This window comes from Carettochelys insculpta, chromosome 2 (assembly GCF_033958435.1).
Source record: "Carettochelys insculpta isolate YL-2023 chromosome 2, ASM3395843v1, whole genome shotgun sequence".
NCBI lineage: Eukaryota > Metazoa > Chordata > Testudines > Carettochelyidae > Carettochelys > Carettochelys insculpta.
Genome location: NC_134138.1, coordinates 188019774 through 188043744, shown reverse-complemented (window position 1 = coordinate 188043744; position 23971 = coordinate 188019774). Strand labels below are relative to the sequence as shown.

The window sequence follows — 23971 nt, the reverse complement described above, 5'->3', positions numbered from 1 at the left end:
ACTCCTCAACTCACCTGCTTTTTATGGCAATGTTTTGGCCCTTTAGTGTCACACTGATCAGGTGCCAGTGCCCAGACCCATTTCAAGTGGACCTTGATACTTTTCTCTCTCTGATTGGGCTGGAGTGGGGAAGGGAAGGTACTAAATAAAATAAGGGATTTAATTGATAAATGCAATTTTTACTTCATGTTGCTGTATATTTGTGTCTACTTTGCACATTACCTTTACATTGTATGCTTACTGGGTGTAATTTGTATGTATATAATATTGCCAAAACTGTGATTTACTTCTCTTTACCCTCCATCTCCACTGGCCGTTAAAATAACAATTAAATCTAAGGATTAAAAAAGGCAAAAATACTGATGCTCACAACTTTGCTTTAGGGTACTTTATATACACATAATGCTTTTCCTCCAATAGGAACATAAAATACTGTATTTTACAGTAACAATGCCTCTGAACTGCAACTGCTTTGGGAAAAAATGAAGGTGGCATCTGCCACATCACAAAAGAGTGGTAAGGGGAATTTGTGGCTAAATACAGTGGGGCTACCACCAGCTAGATTTTGATAAATTCTCATCAGCAGTATGTGTATTTATTGCTGTGGTATACGCTGTCTCAATAGAGCTCTAGGGACTTTTTTTTTTAACTGTCACTGAGAAACTCCAATGGAGTCTTTAGACTTCTAAGTGAACTTTGATGTAAAAATCTCCAACAGTGAGACTTGAAACACCATATGTAAAACCCAAGATTCCTTTGAGAACAGTTCAGAGAAATGAAAGCCTCAGTTCCCACCGAAAACAAGTTTTCAACAAAATTATATTGTGTTCAACTTAATATATGTTGTGGGTATTTCTTAAAGAAACACCATCAAATTTTGTAAAGTTAGAAAAGAAAGAAACCAGAACATATCCTAACCTGCACTATTAATGAATTGCTATGTGCTGTAAAATGTAAGGAATAGTAAAAATACAATTTGCTTTTCATCACAGTGCATGGTTTGCATTTGCATTTTATTCTGCTTTGCTTATAAATCTAGACTGATTAGTTTGCATTTGTTATTTGCCTCTGTTATGATTTTTGGTTCTTGTGACACACTCAAAGCTAGTGTTTCAGTTTTGGGCTTTCGCTTATTTGTCATCACCGAAATTGGAGAGTGGGGGATGGGAATGAAAATACTAACAGTTGTAGAGATTTTCTAAAAATCTCAAATGAACCAAATCTTAATTTGGGACCTGAAAAATGTCTCTAAAGTTCAAAAAACATAGGCCCTTTGCTACCTTTGCTCAGTGTAGCACTCTAATGTGCTTAAGTTCCATTGACTTCAGTTGAGCACATGCTTAATTGCTTTGGCATAATTCCCAGAATCGGGTCATTAATTGATTAGGAATCATACATGGGAATCACATTTACTCACATGATTACAGAATTTGTAGAGCTGAGCCCTGAGGACCCTGTTAAGGGCCATGTGTGTCTCTGCACACCTCGCACCCGGGGTGGGGGTTACGCATCCTGCCTCTGCCCCCAGCACACTCTTGCAGCTGATAGTGCAGGCAGCATACAGCGCAACCCCCAATCAAAGGGCACACAATGCACAGAGACGTACAAGATCCCGCAGCCAGTCCCTTTGAGCAGAGTAGGGGCACAGCAAGCATGGAGCCTTCCTGCAGATCCTAATAGGCTGCTGGCCAGGAGCTGCCTAGTTAAGCACCTCCTGGCTAGAACCAGCACCTGGCACCCCACTTTCTCCCTCCCTCCCTTCAATCCTCTGCACTCCCATCCTGCACCCCTCAGTTGAGAAACTGAAGCACAACAGGCCTGGTTAAGCCTGAGTTACAATGTGTATTATGGAAATTGTTTCTAAAATTGTAGTTTTGTATTGCCACTTAGTTCATTTTTGCTGATATTTGGTAAATCATCTTTGCTTTATTAGAGAGACAAGGTGAACGAGACAACAAGAAGTCCTGTGGCACCTTAGAGACTAACAGCTTATGCTCCATGATAGCTTTTAGTCTCTAAGGTGCCACAGGACTTCTGGTTGTTTTTGCAGATACAGGCTAACATGGATACCTCTCTGATACTGGTGAATGAGATAATATATTTTATTGGACCAATTTCAGTTGGTAAAAGAGACAAGCCCTCTAGCTTACATAGTGCTCTTCTTCAGGTCTGAAAAACTTTACTCAGAGTCGTAATAGTATTTAGCCCTGCCAGGTGAATGGGCTACATCACCTTCAAGGTCCCTCTCACCCCTTGAATTCTATGTCTACACTGCAGTTAGACACCTGCGGCTGGCCCATCCCAGCTGACCTGAACTGTGGGGTTCAGGCTAAGTTGCTATTTACCAGAGTAGACATTTAGGCTCAGGTTGGAGCCCAGGTTTTAGAACCCTACAAGATTGTAAGGTTCCAGAACTCAGGCTGCAGCCTAAACCTGAATGTTTGCTCCAGTCATCTGAAAGGTTTTCCCCATGAAAGCTCATGAAATAATGAATTTGTTAGTCTCTAGCCGTGTCTACACGTGCACGCTACTTCGAAGTAGCGGCACTAACTTCGAAATAGCGCCCGTCACGGCTACACATGTTGGGCGCTATTTCGATGTTAACATCGACGTTAAGTGGTCAGACGTCGAAGCCGCTAACCCCATGAGGGGATGGGAATAGCGCCCTACTTCGACGTTCAACGTCGAAGTAGGGACCGTGTAGTCGTTGCGCGTCCCGCAACATCGAAATTGTGGGGTCCGCCATGGCGGCCATCAGCTGAGGGGTTGAGAGACGCTCTTTCTCCAGCCCCTGCGGGGCTCTATGGTCACCGTGTGCAGCAGCCCTTAGCCCAGGGCTTCTGGCTGCTGCTGCTGCAGCTGGGGATCCATGCTGCATGCACAGGGTCTGCAACCAGTTGTCGGCTCTGTGGATCTTGTGTTGTTTAGTGCAACTGTGTCTGGGAGGGGCCCTTTAAGGGAGCGGCTTGCTGTTGAGTCTGCCCTGTGACCCTGTCTGCAGCTGTGCCTGGCACCCTTATTTCGATGTGTGCTACTGTGGTGTGTAGACGTTCCCGCGCAGCGCCTATTTCGATGTGGTGCTGCGCAACGTTGATGTTGAACGTCGACGTTGCCAGCCCTGGAGGACGTGTAGATGTTATTCATCGAAATAGATCTCTACATCGAAATAAGCTATTTCGATGTAGCATTCACGTGTAGACGTAGCTTCTAAGGCACTACAGGGCTGCTTGTTATTTGTGAAGCTACAGGCTAACATGGCTACCCCTCTGAGGCTATCTGCATGGTACTTAAATAGCCCATTAGCTTAAGGCCTTGTCTACCCTACCAACTTTTGTCACCAAAAACTGTTTTGGTGAAAAAAAAATGGAGAGAACATATGTACACAAAGGGACTTTTGTTGGGAAAAAAGACTGTTTTCAGCAACAAAATACTTCCATTCCTATGAGAGACTTTTTTTCTTTCCCCTTGCTTTGTTGTTAACAAAGACATTGCTGTTTGTTTTGTCAACAAAACTGGCTTCCGCCAGTATCCCATAATGCCTGCTCTGATCGCTCTGCTCAGTATTTTGATCTTTGCTGCTCTGCAGGAATGCACCCCTCCCCTTTCAAAGCTCCAGGAAGTATCTGACAGCTGAGTGTACTGCTCCATTAGGGAACAAACAAAGAGCAAATAATTGGAATGCTCCTGTCCTGCCCTGCATGAAGGACATATCAGCAGGCAAAATGCCATCATGGGGTAGGGTAGTGGGGAGGTGAAACGGGGGGAGAGAAACTGATCTGCTGCTTTGATGTGCCTCAGCATGGAGAGCTGACTCAGGCTGAATCTACAGTATGAGATAAATTTGAATTTATTAATATTGATTTTGTAATTCTGGAATTTATACATTCGAATTTGACCATCCTCACCTCCCACGTGCTCCTCACAAAGTCAACTCATTGCCGCCACACTCAAATTGGCAAACATCGACTGTTGCAGTAGTGCATTGTGGGAACCTATCTCACAGTTCCCTCATCCCCACAGCATTCTGGGTATGCTCGCTGGTCTTTGTCATTGTCTTCCCACACTGCATTTTCCTCATTCCTCTCACGTGCTAAACAAATGTCTATTTTTCCTATTGAAAGGAAGGAAAAGTAGGGCATCCACACAGACAACAAAAAGGTTTACAGAAATGTCTTTATTCTGTAGCTGAATTCTCTGTGATTGCACCCAATCCGTGAAAATAATACAGGGACCCCGAAAAGCACAAACAAAGATAAGATAGGAAAGTTTTTCAGAAAGAGCGTTGCTGATGGGGAGAGTCTTTGGCTTTCCGGTGCACTATAAGGCTTCTGTGCAACGAGTGTGTTCTCAACTGGCCCTCCACTGAGTGGACCCCCCTCCTGTCATTGCATGTGATCCCTTAAAATAATACAGGGACCCATACTTTATTCTCAAAAATATAAGGTAGAGGATAGAAAAGTATAGGAAAAAAAGAATTTTTGGCTTTCTCCTTCACTATACAGACATTGCCAACATGGGCGGTGCAGTGAAATATCATACACTAAACTTATATCGCAAACAGGAATCTCAACTTGGCCCTCACTTCCTGTGTTTCTGAGGGGGTCAAAGCATGAAGACAGATAGCAGATATTAGCAAAAAGATTTTATAAGCGAAATATAAAACCAGCAGGTGTCTGCAATGGACAGCAAGCTCCCGGAAATATTCTGGGGGGAATATGGGGAGACGCTGTGGTCTGCGGCTGCAGCGCTGCTTGGAATGTTGAAGTAGCTGAAGTCTGCCCCCGACTATCTTATCTGCTGGTGGAGACTTTACCCCGGTGGCTGCAAGCCCCTGTGGTCCCATGCTATGAGCACGTGAGTGTTCAGTGGGGTGGCCAGTTGAGGTGGTCCTGAGTATCTTAGCTGCAGGGGGAGACTTCCCCCCAAGTGGCAGCAAACCCCTGAATATCTTAGCTGCCAGGGAAAACTTCTTCCCAGCAGCTGCAAACCCCTGAATATCTGTCCCACGCTTGAAGCCCTAAACGCATGCAATCTATACATGGGCGCGTCAACACTGAACGGCAGGCACAGCCTTTTATTGGGTTGGGGGCTACCCCTATGAGGTGGCTGAGCATGGGAAAGACCTAGACTGTGTGGCGCCTATAGGGGAGGGAAGGGGGTTCACACACGAATGTAAACCACCGAGAAGTTTTTCGGCATGTTATGCAAGCACGACCCCCACAACAGCCTTATTGCCATGTGGAGCGGCGGGGCAGTGCTGGTGCCAGGCAGCTTAGGTGTAGAGACAGAACCAGAAACTCCCTGCAGGAGCTATTTGAAATGGGTAGATGCGCTCACAGTGCTAATAGCAAAGAAAGACATTTCTCAGGCTCTCAAACAAACATAAGCCCACAGCCACAGGCTTGCTGCTCCTGCTTTGAAGTTCACGGTCTTCCGGTTATCTAATTAACTGGAGAGCAGCGTCCAGAGCGGAGCAGTGAGGGGCATTAGAGGTTGCATATGGGACTCTGGAGGCTAATACATTCGATTTTAAGACGTGGCACTTCCACACTGGCTTTTAATTGAACTTCTGAATTCGAGCTTGATGCTACACCCATCAGGTAACTGCGATTTTGTTATCTCAATATTAGTGGTCTCAAAATCAAGCTAATGATATTTACAGTTATGACAGTCACGTGGTAATATCAAGCTAACTGCTTCAAATTGGAATGTATCTCATAGTGTAGACACAGCCATAGCTACTTTTGATGCTGCTCCTGGCAGCTGAGGTGGCTGTGGGAGAACTGGTAGTAAATCCAAGGATGTGCAGTGATCAGCTCCATCTTCCCACAACACTGCACTGTGGAATGCATACCCACAGTGCATTGCTCACACTCTTGATGATGGTGCCCCAATGTAGACAAAATATATTGACAGAGGCAGAAAGAGTGACCACCCTTTGGCAGGTATTTTTTTTGTCATCTTGGCTATTGACATAAGTTTTGTCAACAAAACTTGGTTGTGTAGAGGAGGCCTAAGTCTGACAACTGGCAGGACCGGGGCAGGGGTCTAACTGCAGTGCAGACAAAGCCTCAGAATGTCACAGCTAACTACAAGGTGGAACAGATTGCTTAGCATCAGTACTTAACACATATTTCCAGGAACCAAATAAGGTAAAGTGGCCTCTTAACACCCTGCCAGTCCCAGGGAGAAAAGCAAGGGAAGTAGGAAGCAGCTGTGGTAGCTGGGTTGTTAGTGTGTTATAGATGGTTGGTACAATAAAAAAGTCATTACCGCACCCACCTTGTCTGGTTAATATCCTGGAACCAACACAGCTAGATACATAATTCACATTATTGCTTACTATGGAAATAATCCTGTACAGTGCATAGTCAGCAAAAATCAAATTGTTTACACTTCTTGGTTTATTTACTGGTCAGTGAAAAAAATCAGTGATCCAAGTGTTATGCAGTGTTATCACATAGCCACCAGGCTTCTTTTTCAGGGCAGAAAAAGTATCAATAATTCTGATCAGCACTACTAGTGAAAACATATATTTGAATTCAAGCTGCATTTATACTGAAATCCATAACAACTGTGAATATATTGCTATTGAAATTTTGTAAGCATTGAATCTGTTAGCTCAACGGGGCTCTAGCTCTCCTCTTATAATAGTCTGATTTATTTCTCACAAAATCCCACAAACCAATAAAAGTTATATTGCTCCCCTGCAAACTAACTCCACTAACCTTTTATTGTTTCCTGTGCCACTGAGAAAAAACATGCTACATTTAAAAATACGACTTTCATCATTCCAAGACTTAGGTGCAGGCCTATTGGCTTCCGCTAATTGTTGTTTTTGTCTTAGCCAATCTTGCACAGTGCTAACGAACCTGATCTTCCAAAGTGCTGTGCTCCCTCAACTCCTGTTAGTTTTGATGCGGTCAGAAGGTGCTCAGTTTTTGCAGGAGGAAAGCAAAATCTCACAGATCTGGGAACTTCTTAATGAGATCATCAAACTTAAGTAACATACTGCTGTTGCACAGTCAATATTGAAATTGGCAACACAGACACAGGCATTACGATTTAGCTAGAAATTAGGAGTCTGGTTAATTACGTCAGTGAGTGAATGGTGTCAATGGAGAAGTGGTGAAAATCAGAGGAGAATTAGGCTCTAGATCTTTGACTATACTGATGTTTATGACACCGTCAATAGGGGATATAATTTGATAGTGAAAATATGAAGTGTATTGTCATTGGTTTTTACTTAAAAACATAATCTATCACCCTTCATAATAGCCAAAATTGAATTTTAACCAAAAAAACTAAATAGTGATATAAAATAACAAACAGCTAAATACTGGCATAATATTGGAGAAATTCTAGAAAGAAGCTTTTCTAAGTCTCTCCAGAAGACTTCTCAGCTATTACTTTAAATGTATTCCTTTTTTCTTTGCTTTTAAGCCACTATGAGAAATTATCAAAAGATTGCATTTGGAAAAAAGGTGTTGGAGTATTTTTCCTCATTCCTTTTAAGTTACAGTATATGTGTGAAATTCAAGCTGGGAAAATATTATACACCAAGTATTAGTTTGCCTTTGTTGTTTATTTCAGACATCTTTTCCCCCAATCAGCCTCCCGTCCTTTGACTCTCCTACTTTCCCCAAGATTTCAAAGGAAAAATGACATCAGATGGTACAGCCCTGTTGAATGTTATTTCCAGAAGAATCCCTGGAAATTCTGAATATTAGTTTAGCATTTGCACTATAACATACCATTGTTAAACATAAGAGCATGCTGAAGAATATTCACTTACTGAAAACTTGCTGGTATGCAAAAGCGGATGTTTCTGAGGGTATTACAAAACACTTAGGAATTTGTAACACCTCAAATCTTTTAAATGATAAGTACAGAAGTAAGAAATGGAAAACTCCGGTTAGATCATCTCCCTAACTGCAGGATTGTTCTCTCCATTATGGCACTTTGTGTATCTATCTAACCATGTGGCTTCCATCGTCAGCTCCTTTGGGAGACACTAATTGTACTTTAGACAACCTACACAGGATTTCTTTGAGTTCATTGTATTGCTTCTAGTCTTATATCTTTGCCAAATACTAAAATCCTAAATCTTCCTTTGTTATTCAAGTATCAGAGAGGTAGCCGTGTTAGTTTGTATCTTCGAGAACAACAAGAAGTCTTGTGGCACTTTCAGACTAACAGATATTTTGGAGCATAAGCTTTGGTGGGCACAGACCTGCTTCATCAGATGCATGAGTGAGGGGTGGAGAGTTCAGAGGGGTATTTAACGAGTGGGATCCCAGTAACAGGGAGGGCCAGAGCTGACAAGGTCTGTTCAGTCAAGGCAGAAATGGCCCATTATCAGTAGTATGTATCAAAAGAGGAAGAAACAAGTCAGATCAGACAGGGGGACGTGGCCCATTGTCAGAGTCTAATGTGGTCACAGGACTTCTTGTTCTCAAAGATACAGAAGAATGTTAACAGCTCCACGTTAGACTCTGACAATGGGCCACATCCCCCTGTCTGATTTGAATTGTTTTTTCCTCTTTTGATACATATTACTGATAATGGGCCATTTCTGCCTTGACTGAATAGACCTTGTCAGCTCTGGCCCTCCCTTGTACTGGGATCCCACTCTTTAAGTACCCCTCTGAACCCCACCTCCCCACCCCGCCACTCATGCATCTGATGAAGCGGGTCTTTGCCCACGAAAGGTTATGCTCCAAAATATCTGTTAGTCTATAAGGTGCCACAGGACTTCTTGTTGTTCCCTTTGTTATTCAATTACTTAATTTCTCCCTCCCACATATCTTAACGTTTCCTAATAACCAGCCACATAGTCATTTATGTTGATTTTTTTCTGAATTTCTTCCAATTTCTCTCTATTTTCTGGTACTGAAGAGTGGTGCCATTTCACCAGGACTGCATAGACCATGCTTGCCAAGTCTTTGTTGAAGGAGGAGGTAATGCCTCCATGCATTAGCTTGTTTGTGGCCTTAGAAATGTAAGCTGCACAAGGAATGCAGGGCTGTACCATAACTATGTGTTTTAATGAGTTCCCTAGTCATCAAAATTTCATTAGTTTTTTTTTTACTCAAACCCAAAGATTCCTGTTATTCCACATGTTGCCATGTTGATGGTATATAAAGCCCCATATAGTTTACAGATTGCAAATTAAGTATTGTAGTTAGCGCTATTCAGAGCTTTTCCTGAGATTTATATCATCCATAAAAAGAGGTTAGCTTCACTATTATGACTTAATTTAGACTCTTAGTCCACCCCCAAACGTTCTTACGGTTTGAAAAATCCACCCTGACAGAGAAAGGCAGCTCAGAAAAGAGACTTTGTTTCTATTGGTGGTGCACATTCACTGTTGCATTGGTGCACATAACAAAATTTAGTCCAACACAGATGGAAAAAAAGGGAAAGGGAACACTGGCCTCGACTCTTTTGTGATATAGGGAGGGGGGAGCAATGGTACTGTGCTCAATGATAATCATTACTTTGTAGTGGTGTTTTGCCTAAAACATTACTGTGCTCCTAGCTGTTTCAAATGAGGTCCCTACGTTGTTTTGGTAGATTAGTATAAATAATGTGAGAGGAGAGTAGGATGCACTCCAAACAAGCTTTTAAGGAGTCTTGAGATAGGCTGAAGTTCACTGATTAAGTGATGAAACTCTAGTTGCAAGATAAGTTTCCAGTGGAACATTGGTTAGTTGGGGAGAACAAAATAAAGACATTCATGATAAATGTAAATGCTCCATTAAAAGGATTTGTATTTTAAACAGGGTGTTCTCTGAGTGTGCCTGAAAAAGGTGACCAAATTTCTAAATACCTGTCATCTTTTTGGTGTTTTTTGTGTCTGTACTTGGTGAGGACATTTTTCCATTGCAAGGATAGTCTCTATTTTGTTATGCCAAAATTCCAGAAAAGGTCACGTTTTTCCAATATTATACAAAGCAAAATTTTACTGCTAACAAACAAAAAAAGAATTTGTCATTCTGTTTAAAATGTGGATCCTTCCCTGGTACATTAAGTTAGCAGTTCAGCAATCTCTAGGAAGTTGATATTTTGCCATGAAATGAATCTCTCTAATTCTGCTGTAGCGCAGCTGCACACATTGGCAGTCTGGCAATGAGGCAGCCAAATTGCAGGCCCTGGGGGCAGATGCCATTCAAGATGAAGTGAAAAGTGAACACCTCTGCTGTCTTGTGGCACCTTATAGACTAACAGATATTTTGGAGCATAAGCTTTCGTGGGCAAAGACCCACTTCATCAGATGCATGAGTCGGGGGCGGTTTCAGAGGGGTATTTAAAGAATGGGGTCCCAAAAAAAGGGAGGGCCAGAGCTGACAAGGTCTATTCAGCAAGGTGGAAATGGCCCAGTATCAACAATACTTATGAAAAGAGGTGAAAACAAGTCAGATCAGACAGGGGGATGGGAGCCTTTGTCAGAGTCTAATGGGGAGATATTAACGCCCGGGGCAGAGAAGCTGTTTTTGTAAGGTGTGAGCCACTCCCAGTCTCTGTTTAATCGATGGTTAATGGAGTCAAATTTGCAAATAAATTGCAGCTCAGAGATTTCTCTCTCCATTTGATTTTTGAAATTTCTTTGTTTCAGAACTGTCACCCTTAAATCTGCCACTGAGCGTCCAGAAAGATTGAAGTATTCACCCACCGGCTTCTGTATATTACTATTCCTGATGTCTGATTTATGTCCACTTATTCTTTTACGGAGAGACTGTCCAGTTTGGCCAATGTAAATTGCAGTGGGGCATTGCTGGCACATGATGGCATATATTATATTAGCAGATGTGCAGGTAAAGGAGCCACTGATGGTATGGTTGATGTTAGGTCCTGTGGTGATACCACTGTTGTAGATATGTGAGCAGAGTTGGCAGCAAGGACTGTTGCAGGGGCTGGTTCCAGGCCTAGAGTCACTAGTTTGTCATTTGTAGTGGCTGCAAAGGATTTGTTTAAGGTTGGCAGGCTGTCTGTAGGCGAGGACAGGCCTGCCTCCCAAGGCCTGTGAGATGAAAGATCATTGTTCAGGATGGGTTGAAGATGATGCATTGGAGAGGCCTTAAGTGGGGGCTGTATGTAATGGTCAGTGATGTTGTTTTCCTTGCGAGGTCTGTCTTGTAGCAGGTGGCTTCTGAGTACCCGTCTGGCTCTGTCAGTCTATTTCCTCACATCCTTAGGTGGGTACTGTAGTTTGAGGAAAGCTTGGTAAAGGTCTTGTAGATGTTTGTCTTTGTCTGATGGATCAGAGCAAATAAGGTTGTACCTTAGTGCCTGGCTGTAAACTATGGATCATGTAGTATGTCCTGGATGGAGGCTGGAGGCATGTAGATAAGCATAGCTGTCTGTGGGTTTTCGGTATAGGGTGGTATTTATATGACTGTCACTTATCTACACAGTAGTGTCCAGAAAGTGAATTTTTTGTGTGTACTGGTCCAGGCTAAGGTTGATGGTGGGGTGGAAACTGTTGAAATCATGGTGGAACTCTTCAAGAGCCTCCTTCCCATGGGTCCAGATGATGAAGATGTCATTATTGTAGCGCAGGTAGAGGAGGGGTGCTAGGGGATGAGAACTGAGAAAGCGTTGTTCCAGGTCAGCCATGAAAATGTTGGACACTCAGGCTACGTCTACACGTGCCCCAAACTTCGAAATGGCCACGCAAATGGCCATTTCGAAGTTTACTAATGAAGCGCTGACATGCATATTCAGCGCTTCATTAGCATGCGGGCGGCAGCGGCGCTTCGAAATTGACGCGGATTGCCGCCGCGCGTCTCGTCCAGATGGGGCTCCTTTTCGAAAGGACCCCGCCTACTTCGAAGTCCCCTTATTCCCATGAGCTCATAGGAATAAGGGGACTTCGAAGTAGGTGGGGTCCTTTCGAAAAGGAGCCCCGTCTGGACGCGCTGCGTGGCGGCAATCTGCGTCAATTTCGAAACGCCGCTGCCGCCCGCATGCTAATGAAGCGCTGAATATGCATGTCAGCGCTTCATTAGTAAACTTCAAAATGGCCATTTGCGTGGCCATTTCGAAGTTTGGGGCACGTGTAGACACGGCCTCAGTGGCAGATTTAAGGGTGACAGTTCTGAAACAAAGAAATTTCAAAAATCAAATGGAGAAATCTCTGAGCTGCAATTCCTTTGCAAATTTGACTCCATTAACCAAGGATTAAACAGAGACTGGGAGTGGCTTACAGTTTACAAAAACAGCTTCTCTGCCCTGGGTGTTAATATCTCCCCATTAGACTCTGACAAAGGCTCAGATCCCCCTGTCTGATCTAACTTGTTTTTTCCTCTTTTGATATGTACTATTGATACTGGGCCATTTCCACCTTGCTGAATAGACCTTGCCAGCTCTGGCCCTCCCTTTTACTGGGACCCCACTCTTTAAAAACCCCTCTGAAACCAGGCCACCCCATGCATCTGATGAAGCAGGTCTTTGCCCGTGAAAGCTTATGCTCCAAAATATCTGTTAGTCTATAAGGTGCCACAAGACTTCTTGTTGTTCTCCAGGCTACAGACTAACATGGCTACCTCTCTGATACTTGACACCTCTGCTGTGTTAGCTTGACTTACTATAAAATTGTGAAATACTTTTCACAAAACAGCCACTCCTGTTCACAAAACAGTCACTCCATAACTGACCACTCAGTACTTATCCTCAAAGAAACCTGCATAACAGCTTCAAAAGGTGAGCCTGAGAGCTTACATTCAGAACTACTAAAAGTAATTGTCAAGGCTCATCCCCCCTCTGACGCTCCAAGCGCAGAAGGTGGGGGACCACAAGAGATCTAAAAATACTTTGCCTCTCCAGGCTCCTGCTTAAAAGCTTCTCAAGGTCAGAGATTCTCTGACCCTGCCATCACCCAAGTGAGAAAACTCCTCTTTACAACCCAGTTAGACACACATGAGATGTCTCCCTGTGACCTAACTGAAGCTCTTAACCTCCCTTAGGAGACAGCCTGAAAACAAAAAGGAAGAAATTAAGCTTCAATCTGATAGCTGCCCTTTCAGTCTTACGCATGCATATACACAGGCCAGTCTCTAGGACACAGGGATCAAATCATAGACTTAAAATAGATGATTTATTAATAAAACTAAAGATAAAGTATAGTGATAAAGTTATTTTGGTTGCTAGGTGTTATAGAGCAACCTTAAAAAAAGGGGTAGATAAAAACATAGAGAATCACTTCCCTGGGATTCAGTTTAGAAGTTATAGTGTACAGGAGGGTGCATCAGCCAGTTTGTGAAGTCCTGCATCAAGCCCAAAATTTAAAAAAAAACATGATCGTGTCTGACTAAACATTATCTTTCTACTTACGTATATCTGTATGCCCAAATCATGTGGCCTGGATGTTTACTGAATTCCTTAAGCTCTGCTCAAACTTAAAACATCTCTGTCTCTCTCTTCCAGCCACACAAAAGAAAAGACCTCCTCAGCAGGTAACTGTTTCAATTCAAAAGATCCCCTCTCTTCCCATTGGCTCACCTGGCTGCTTGCCAACAGAGAAGCCACTCTCTCTGGTTTAACCCTTTACAGGCATTCATTCATGACACTAATGGAGTTAGTAAGGACACTCGATTTAAGACTCATTCCAACAATCTATAGCCCCTTAAACCTCCTTTGTCCTATGACTAGAAATAGGTGTTAACTGGCCATTCACACTGAATGTTCTCTTGGAACACGTGTTAACTCCTTACATCAGTGTTGTGCAACAATCAAGATTCTCCATGTGGTCCATGAAATATTTCCTTTACCATTGCCAAGGTGCGGGGTTGCCAGATTCAGCTGATCTCCATCCCTATATTTTTTTTCGTACTTGTATTACTAAAGTGACGCACATGCAAAGCAAGGGTATGTGAAATGATGTGCGTGCTGATGACACACAACACTGACTGTCAGAGCCGTGCCCTCCCTCTACGTCCAATCAAACCTCTGCTTCGGTTCAATCTGTACGCCACACAAATTCTAGGCATGCAAGTGCAATTAGCAAAATTGCACTATCCACGTAGACCACCTTCGTTACAACAATCTTGTGACCCATTGAGATGAAGGAGGGCTGCTCATGTAGCCCATTCAATAGCCTAAGTTGCCTATCACTGCCTTACACTAAACAGTCTATTCTCTCTTGTGTTTAGCTGCAGGTCTCTGAGAACCTTTCCAGACCTGAACAAGAGCTCTGTACAAGCACAAAAGCTTGTCTCTCACCAACAGAAATTGGTTCAATAAAACGTTACCTCACTCACCTTGTCACTCATATATCCTGGCACTAGCACAGCTACAACACCACAACTACCAAATAGTCTTGTCTGTCAGCTGCAGCTACCATAGTAGCTGTATTCAAATCAGTGACCAAGAGATTAAAAACACTGCATCCCATTACCCATATCATGGTCTATCCAGACTCATAAGACAAAGAGAAGTCTGATGAATGAATGGCTTGCTCTTATTTCCATCATGTCTCAAACCAAAAGTAGAATTAACTCTGAATTATACAGTTCTTCTGTGAGTGTGGCAGTCTAGCCTTTGCATTACTTTGTCCAGTACCATGCCACTTTCAAATGCAAAAACTCTATCTTTCTAAACGTTATAAACGATTGGTGACTCAAACATGGTATTAGGCATTCTTAATTGTCTCTTGCACATGATATGGTATTGAACAGAGATCTGAATCCTGGTTTCTATAGACATTCACGTTAAAGTACTAAAGGAAACTATGTGTAAATAGCTTGGTCTTATTCAACACCATAATCACCCCAGGGTACTGAGGGAATTGGCAGATGTCATTGCCGACCCTTTGGTCATCATCTTTGAAGACTCTTGGAGACTGGGGGAGATTCCAGATGATTGGAAAAAGGCAAATGTAGTCCCCATCTTTAAAAAAGGAAAGAATGACAATCCAGGGAACTACAGACCGATCAGCTTTACCTCAGTACCTGGGAACATAATGGAAGGGATCCTTAAGGAATCCATTTTGGAGCACCTGGAAGAGGGGAAAGTGATCAAAAGTAGTCAACATGGATTCACCAAGGGCAAGTCCTGTCTTACCAATCTGATTAGCTTCTATGATGAGATAACTGGCTCTGTGGACATGGTGAAGTCAGTGGATGTGATATACCTTGACTTCAGTAAAGCTTTTGATACAGTCTCCCACGACATTCTTGCCCATAAGTTAAGGAAGTAGGTTTGGATACATGGACTCTAAGATGGATAGAAAGCTGGCTTCATGATCAGGCCCAATGGATAGTGGTCCATGGTTCAATATCTGGATGGTGGTCGGTTTCAAGTGGAGTGCCCAAGGCTCAGTTCTGGGGCCAGTGTTGTTCAATGTCTTTTTTAATTACTGAATGAGGGACTGGATTGCACCCTCAGCAAGTTTGTGGATGACACCAAGCTAAGGAGAGAGATAGATAAGTTAGAGGGTAGAGATAAGATCCAGAATGACCTGGATAAATTGGAGGATTGGGCCAAAAGAAATGTGGTGTGGTTCAACAAGGAAAACTGTAGAGTACCATGCCTGGGACGGAAGAATCCCAGGCATTGTTATAGGCTGGGGACTGACTGGCTAAGCAGCAGTACAGCAGAAAGGGAGCTAGGGATTACAGTAGATGAAAGGCTAGACGTGAGTAAACAGTGCGCCCTTGTAGCCAAGAGGACCAATGGCATATTAGGACGCATTAGGAGGAGCATTTCGAGCAGATTTAAAGAAGTTGTTGTTCCCCTCTATTTGGCACTGATGAGGCCACATCTGGAGTATAGTTTTGGGCCCCCCAGTATAGAAAGGATGTGGATGTGCTGGAGCAGGTTTAGCAGAGGACAACGAAAATGATTAAGGGGCTGGAGCACATGACGTATGAGGAGAGGCTGAGGGATTTGGGCTTATTTAGTTTGCAGAAGAGAAGACTGAGGGGTGATTTAATAGCAGCCTTCAATTTCCTTAAGGGGTGCTCTAAAAAGGATGGAGTGAAACTGTTCTCAGTGGCAACAGACAGCAGAACAAGGGGTAATGGTCTGAAGTTGCAGAAGAGGAGGAGTAGGTTGGATATTAGGAAAAACTACTTCATCAGAAGGGTGGTGAAACACTGGTATGCGTTGCTTAGGGAGGTGGTGGAATCTCCATCCCTGGAGGTTTTTAAATCCCGGCTTGACATAGTCATGGCTGGGATGACTTAGTTGGGGTTGATCCTACTTGGGGCAGGGGGCTGGACTCAATGACCTCTTGAGGTCCCTTCCAGTTCTGTGATTCTATGATTCTATGATCTAGCTTCCTAATTACAATAAAAATCATGAATTTATATCTGTCTCCTAGGCAGTTCAGGATACTCACTCACAGTTTTCCTTAGGATTAACAAATTGTTACTTTCTTAGGCTTGCGAAACACCATTTTGGCACATGTCTATGGGAGAAAGATTACATGTTAAGGAAAAGGAAGCTGCGTTTTTTTGCTCACACAGTTTTATAGCGATAATGAAAATTATAAACAATGGATGGATGGAGTTCTTAGAAGGAAATTATCATGATTATTTCAAGGATGGCTGAAAGGTGCTGGGAAAAGTTTGTCTTATCTTAGTAACAAAGAAGCAAAAGTAACTATTATTAACTTTGTTCATTTGGTACATTGCCCTTCTCCTCCTTTTAAATATTTTCTCTAAAATACTGACTGTAGAACTGGTTTATTTGGAGGCTGTTCATGTATTTAAAAGAATGGCTGTAAAACTGTCCATGAAATTGTTGTATTCACTCCCTTGTTGCGTGGGGGAAAGTCTCCTCCTTTCCATAACCTAATCTAAAACCAAAATAGCTTTTTGTTCTGCTATTATAACAGTCCTGCCTCTGAGTCACTCTATGAAACAGAGTTTAGGAAGTATTGAATACTGTAGATCAAGCACTTCCAAAACAGCATTTGGCTCAGTTTTATGCATGCTACAAATAAACTAATGTATACCAGTATCCAGGATATTCAGCCAGTAATTCATGAGAGTCCAAAATATTCTGCTCGGAATAAATCATAACAGCATAGATGATAGGGTTGGAGAAGGCCCCTCAGGTCATCTATTCAAGTTCCTCTGCATCTTTTTGTATGATAATCCCACTGGGACTTCATCTAATGAATCTTTGAAAACCTCTAATGTAACTCCCTAGTCAGCTTATTTGATTGCCTAATTGCCATGATTCTTAATTGTTGTCTCATGTTTAACCTGAGTGTGTCTATCTTAATGTTTACATCATAATGCCTTGTTGGACTGCAGAAGACAGTCCTTTCTTCTCCATTCTCCAATAGCTCTCAAGTATTTGTAATCGGCTTAAAATTGCCCTTTTCCCACTGGTTATATAAATAATTCTATCAAGTATCTTTCATTTCTTTTAGCACTTTTAGAATCAAAGTGAGTGAAAGTTTTATTGGACCATGCTCACATAGTCACGCTAACATCCTGGGACCGACCCGGTTATGACAACACTGCATTCTAGCCCTTTTGTCATTTTATTTGCCTTTCTTTGAACTTTCCCCATGTTTCAATCTTTTTTTCATAAGGAGGGGCCAAAAACTGCACTCTGTATTATCAGCATCAATTTATTGTTGTCACATATTATACCTCTGTCGTCAATTGCCACCTTTAAAAACATTTCAGTTGATGGTGAATTAACAACTGCGGTAGTCTGAATCCTAGTTTCTATATGAAACAATGTGAACTTTGTGGGGACATTTTCTAGTTGTCAAATGCAAAAAAAAAAATCGTTCTTTAAATTTGTGTTTGGTACTGTGTTAAAAAGTAAAAAAGTGAGTGAAAGCAACAAAAATGGTGCCCACTTAATTTCCTTTTTTCTACAAACCTCTCATTGTAGCAGAAAAGGCTAGCACCTTTGTCTGAGATACTCTTCTATATTTCAGGACTGTACATAATTTATCTTTAACTCTATAACTTATGGCCAGTTTTAGAACTAGCAGCATGTGGAATCAGTGTCAGGAAAATATAGCTATTGAACGTCTTGTGCATTACTTTATATCCCAAATAACGGTGTATTTTTCTTTTTTAGCACAGAATAGCTACGTCTACACATGAATGGCGACATCGAAATAAGCTATTTCGATGACTAGCTTCTACACGTCCTCCAGGGTTGGTGCCGTCGACATTCAATGTCGACGTTGGGCAGCACCACATCGAAGTAGGCGCTGCAGGGGAGCATCTACATGCCAAAGCGGCACACATCGAAATAAGGGTGCCAGGAACAGCGGAAGACAGGGTCACAGGGCGGACTAGCGCTTCCGGGGCAACAGCTAGCCGCTGCCTTAAAGGGCCCCTCCCAGACACACTCAGCCTGCACAGCACGCGGTTTGCAGAGCCATAGGCATGCACACCTCGACGAAGCAGTTATGGACCCCCAGCAGCAGCAGCAGCAGCAGCCAGAGGTCCACCCAGCCGCCCCTGCAGGAGCATTGCTCACCCTGCTCAATGCCATGCAGGAGGCAGCTGATCACCTTTTATTCGTGGAAGGGGAGCTGCCCCCAGGGGAGGAAGAAGTAACCCCAGACCCTGCTGTCCTCCGGACCCCGCCCCCCCCGCTGCACACGCCGCCGGCTGTGGAGCTACCCCACGAGCACCGACTGGTGGGAGCAGCTGGTGCTCGGCGAGTGGGACGACGACCGCTGGCTCCAGAACTTTCGTATGAGCTGGCAGACATTCCTGGAGCTCTACCAGTGGCTCACCCCCACACTGAGGCACCAGGAAACCACCATGCGGCGTGCCCTCAGCGTGGAGAAACAGGTCGGCATCGCTGTCTGGAAGCTGGCCACTCCAGACAGCTACCAATCCATGGGGCAGCAGTTTGACATCGGCAAGGCCACCATGGGGGCTGTCCTCACGGAGGTAAGAGGACCCACGGGGAGGGAGAGGCAGCCCTGCGGGGGAAGGGGATCCCTGGGGGTGGAGGGGAGCCCTGGGGGGTGGAGGGGAGCCCTGGGGGGGAGGGCCAGACACACCCTGCACACCCCTTATTGGTGCTCTCCCATGTCCTTCCCCTGCAGGTTGTCCGTGCCATCAACGCTGTGCTCCTCCATGGGCTCGTGTGGCTTGGGGACCCGGATGCCGCCATCGCGGGGTTTGCCACCCTGGGTTTCCCAAATTGCTTCAGGGCTCTGGATGGGACCCATGTCCCCATCTGAGCTCCGGAGGACAGTGGAGGACGCTTCCTGAACAGGAAGGGCTACCATTCGGTGGTCCTCCAGGCCTGGGTGGACAGCCGGGGCCGCTTCCTGGACATTTATGTTGGCTGGCCTGGTAGCACCCACGACGCCCAGGCATTCAGGAATTCGGGCCTGTGCCGCCAGCTGGAGGCTGGGACCTACATCCCCCAGTGGGAGATCCCTGTGGGGGACACCACCATGCCCCTCTGTGTCGTCGCAGACACAGCATACCCTCTCCGGCCCTGGCTCATGCACCCTTACACGGGCCATCTCACAGCCAGCCAGGAGCGCTTCAACACGCGCCTGAACCATGCGCGCCAGGTGGTTGAGCGCACTTTTGGCCGCCTCAAAGGGCGCAGGAGGTGTCTCCTCACCCGCCTTGATGTGGGCCCCACCAACATCCCCCAGATTGTGGGCACATGCAGCGCACTCCACAACCTGGTGGAGAGCAAGGGGGAGGCATTCTTTCAGGGCTGGGCTGTGGAGGCTGGCAGGGCTGACGTGCAGCCACCCGCTGCCCCCAGTCATCAGGTGGACCCCAAGGGGAGCCGGGTCCGGGAGGCCCTGCGGGCCCATTTTGACCAGGCCACGGGGTGAACGCTGGCAGGCCCCCCACTGTACCCCCCCATCCTCCACAACACTCCCTGCCCCTACGCCCACACCACAGAGCACCCAAGAGCAACCCCCCCACTTTTCTTGCAAATAAAAATAGACCTGTTGTTCGTGAAACCACAAAACAGTGAGTTCTCTTATTATTACTACAAATATATATATATATATATATATATATATATATATATATATTATATGATAAATAGTGGAACACAAGGAAGGGGAGAACTATTTACATGGGGGGGCAGGTATTATAAAATAACAGGGGTCTAATACAAACTATATACAACATAATGGGGATATGTACAAAGGGGGAGGGGGGGCCACGTCCTGGGCCCCGCACCCCCTACTGTCCAGCGCTTGGGGTTGGTGGGTGCGACCCTCACCTCGGCCTCAGCCCTGGCCGAGGCTGGCTGGGGGCCGGGTGAACCGGCAGATACGGCCGGCAGGTGTCAGCAGGCCCCAGGTCCCCCTCGGTGGAAGGCCCCTCGGTGGCGGATGGCGGTGGGATGGCAGGTGGAACAGCGGGTGGAGCGGCGGGTGGAGCAGGCAGGGCGGGCAGAGCGGTGGGCGGCATGGCATGGGGGGCCAGGTAGTCTGCTATGCGCTCAAAAGTGTGCATGAAGGCCCCCCATGCCTCCGGGCGCCAGGCCAGCGCCCGCTCCTGCAGTTGTAGGTGCCGCTCGTCCACCCGCAGGCGCTGCTCCGATACCTCCAGCTGTCGCCGGAGGGTCGCCAGCAGCTGGGGGTCCGTCGCCGTCCGGTGGTGGTGCTGGGTCTGACGTTGGCCCCGCTCTGGGGCTGGTCGGTGCTCCGCCGAGGGGTGGCCTGCATCGATGGCCCCGGTGGGCTCTCTGGGACCACTGACACCTCACCGGCACTCTCCGGGCCCTCCGATGGTGCAGCTGTGGAACAGAGGGGGGGAAGAAGAGTGGAGACAGCCGTTAGTGTGGCCCCCGAGCCGTGGCCCTTTTCCCCCCACCCCTCTGCTGCTGCTTCCCCATCCCCGTCCCCGGGAGATGCTGCTGCTGCTGCTGGGTGTCCCACCCCCTCCCCCCAGGGGACCCTAGGTTCCGCTCCCCACATCCCCAGAGATGGGGCATGGCACTGTCCTGCTGTGGGGGGCAGGGGCTGATGCACTCTTCTGAGGGACGTGCCACTGCTGTCCTTGGGGCCATGGTCATCTGGGCATGTGGAGGGCCCTGGTCATGTCTCTTGTCCCCACCCCTCAACCCCAGGGATGTGCACTGGGGGGGGTACATACCTGACGGTCTGCTCCCACAGTCAGGGGACACCCTGTGGGTGAACGCCCTGCTGGAGCTCTGGGATGGCAGCACGATGTGGAGCCCCCCATCACTGGAGGAGGATTCCCCCTCCTCCTCCTCCTCCGGCATCCCAGGGGTGGGCTCCTGGGGGGGGCCCTGGGGTGCGGGGCTTGCCTCCGGGGTGGACTCCGCCTCCAGGGCCTGCTGGGGCTCGTCGGCCGAGGTGTCAAGATTGGCCGGCGGGGAGGAGGTGTGCCAGGGGCCCAGGATTTCCCTGAGCTCCCTGTAAAAGGGGCAAGTGGCGGGGGCGGCCCCAGATTGGCTGGCCGCATCCTGGGCCCGGGCGTAACCCTGCCGCAGCTCCTTGACCTTAGGAGTACGGGCAGGGTGACCCCGAGCAGCCAGGCCCTCGGCCAGCCAAGTGACGCATCTGCGTTCCGCCTCTCACTCCCCATTACCTGGAGCACCTCCTCCTCGCTCCAGAGCCCCAGCAGGTCCCGGATCTCGGCCTCCGTCCAGGAGGGGCCCCTCTGCCTCTTCCAGGGCTGGCTGCCAGGCTGGGAGCCCTGGCTCCCCTTGGGGGGGGTGCCCTGGGGGCGCTTGGGGGGCTGGCAGGCGGCCATCACAGCGGCGGGCTGTCTTTGGGCTGCAGGGAGGCATGCAGTCTGGCCGCGTGTTACTGCTGCCTCCTGCACGCGCTCTCAGCTTCCTGCACGGGAAGGCAGGGAGTGGGGAGCTTTAAGGGGCCGCCGCACGCGGCAACCATAGAGCTCAGGGGCTGGAGAGAGCGTCTCTCAACCCCTCAGCTGATGGCCGCCATGGCGGACCCTGCTATTTCAATGTTGCGGGATGCGGATCGGCTACACGTGCCCTACTTCGATGTTCAACGTCGAAGTAGGGCGCTATTCCCATCTCCTGATGGGGATAGCGACTTCAATGTCTTGCCACCTCACGTCGATGTCAACTTCGAAATAGCGCCCGCCACGTGTAGACGTGGCGGGCGCTATTTCGAAGTTGGCGCGGCTACTTCGAAGTAGCCAGCACGTGTAGACGCGGCTAATCAGTGCATAGACACAGTCAAGCAAGACACAAAAGAAAAAGCTACATTATGTCTTTCAGTCCATCTCTTTTCCAGTAGACCTCTCTGCTACACTCAGACATTTTCTGGCCTGCATTTTCAAAAGTATCTAATGATTTCACAGGGCTCAAAATTTTAAGTGGTGAAATAGATACACATTAAAGGAGCCTGGTTTTTCCAAGGATGCATGCACATTGTACAGTGCTTTCTGAAGAATCTGATACTTTGAAGGTGCCTCAAGTTGGGCACCCACAATTATTCATCAGGCACGTTTGAAAATTTAGGCATTTAGGATTTCTGTCCAGTCTGTTTTAAAATGTCTAAATGATGGGTCTTTTCCCTCAGGGAACTATTCTAAAGACTACATTATCTCATTGTCAGGAAGTTTTTTCTGATATTTATCTAAATGTTCCATTTCTTATTTGCATGCCATTGCTACTTCCTATACCCTCCTAACCCAACATCAATAATTAATCTCTCTGTTGTTTATGCCCTTCAGATAGACACTATCAAGCCCCATAGTTCCACCCTTTTGTTGATTCTGAGCTAATCTATTGGATGCATATAGCCTCTGTAAGGTTGTTCAGAAGCCAGTGTTTTCAGTCATCAGGTCATAGATGTTGTTCGAGGGCCTGGTCAAAAGCCCACTGAAGTCCCTGGAGACTTTCAATTGATTTCAATGGACTTGGTAGCAGGTCAGTTTTCTGACACCTTTCTGATGCTGAAAACAATATTTCACCCATGATCACAGCAGAGCCATCCATAAACAGACTGTTAACTCCCCACTCCATTATGCAATGCCTTTGCAGTTCTAAATTGCATTGGGCTTTTTTGTTACAGTATCATGTTGCAAACTCCTGCTTAATTTGCTGTAATATTACCTCAAAGTCTCTTTATGCTGCTGTGTCTCTATCTCCCATAAGAACGTGTGTTCTTGATTGTTTATTGCCCAAATGTATTTAAAGTTAAATCCGATTTTGTTTTCTGTCCATCTTGCTAATCTCCCTAGGCTTCATGGCAGTATTTTCCTTCTCCTCCCCGGCATCTGCAGCTCATCCCAGTTTTTGATAATTGCACATGTAATTAACATGCTGCTCGCTCCCTCTTCTAAATCGTTAATGAAAGCATTACCTTAGAACAGGGACTAGTGCTGATCCATGTGCTATATGCTAATAGTTTGGCACAAAGGATGCCAGAGATGAATTTTGTAAACCTGAACCAGCTCTCAACAGTGGTATGTTTAAAAGGACAATTAAACAATAGACAATTTCAGGGGAAACCTCAGAGCTCCTTGGGAAATTAAAGCTGTTGCTGAGAACCCACCACTTTGGTCTTTTGTGTCACCGTGGTCTTATCACTGAGTTCTTTCTCTCTATTTGACTTCCCGACATTTTGCATCTTCTGTCTCTCGGCTCTCAGTACACTTTGTTCAATCTCCTGCCATCCCACCGAGCACTTCATGACAAAAACAAACTTTAAAAAAAACAAAACCCAAAACCTGAGGGCTGTCTACACACAAGTGTTATACCATTAAACTGGAGGTATATAATTTGAAATTAGTTTATTTAAACGTGCAAAAGGTTGTGTGGACATGCTTATGGGGGCAGTGTGACCTAGTGGACAGAGCAATGGGTTATGGGGATGCATGGGTTATGTTCCTGGCTTTGCCTCCGACCTCCAGGGCAAACCTCTTCACTGCTTTGTACCTTAGTTCCTCCAGCCATTGCATAAGGTTATTGATTCTGACCTCCTTGGTAAAGAGGTTTGAGATCTACAGATGACAGGTGCTATGTAAGTGCTAGGCATTATTATTGTTGT

General features: G+C 45.9%; 1 protein-coding gene across 6 annotated transcripts in view; it reads left to right on the top strand.

Annotated features, from left to right (window-relative positions):
- The window catches only part of BBS9 (Bardet-Biedl syndrome 9), a 547267-nt gene that overhangs the window by 518398 nt on the left and 4898 nt on the right, over nucleotides 1-23971 (top strand). The gene's annotated exons all lie outside the window — the stretch shown is intronic.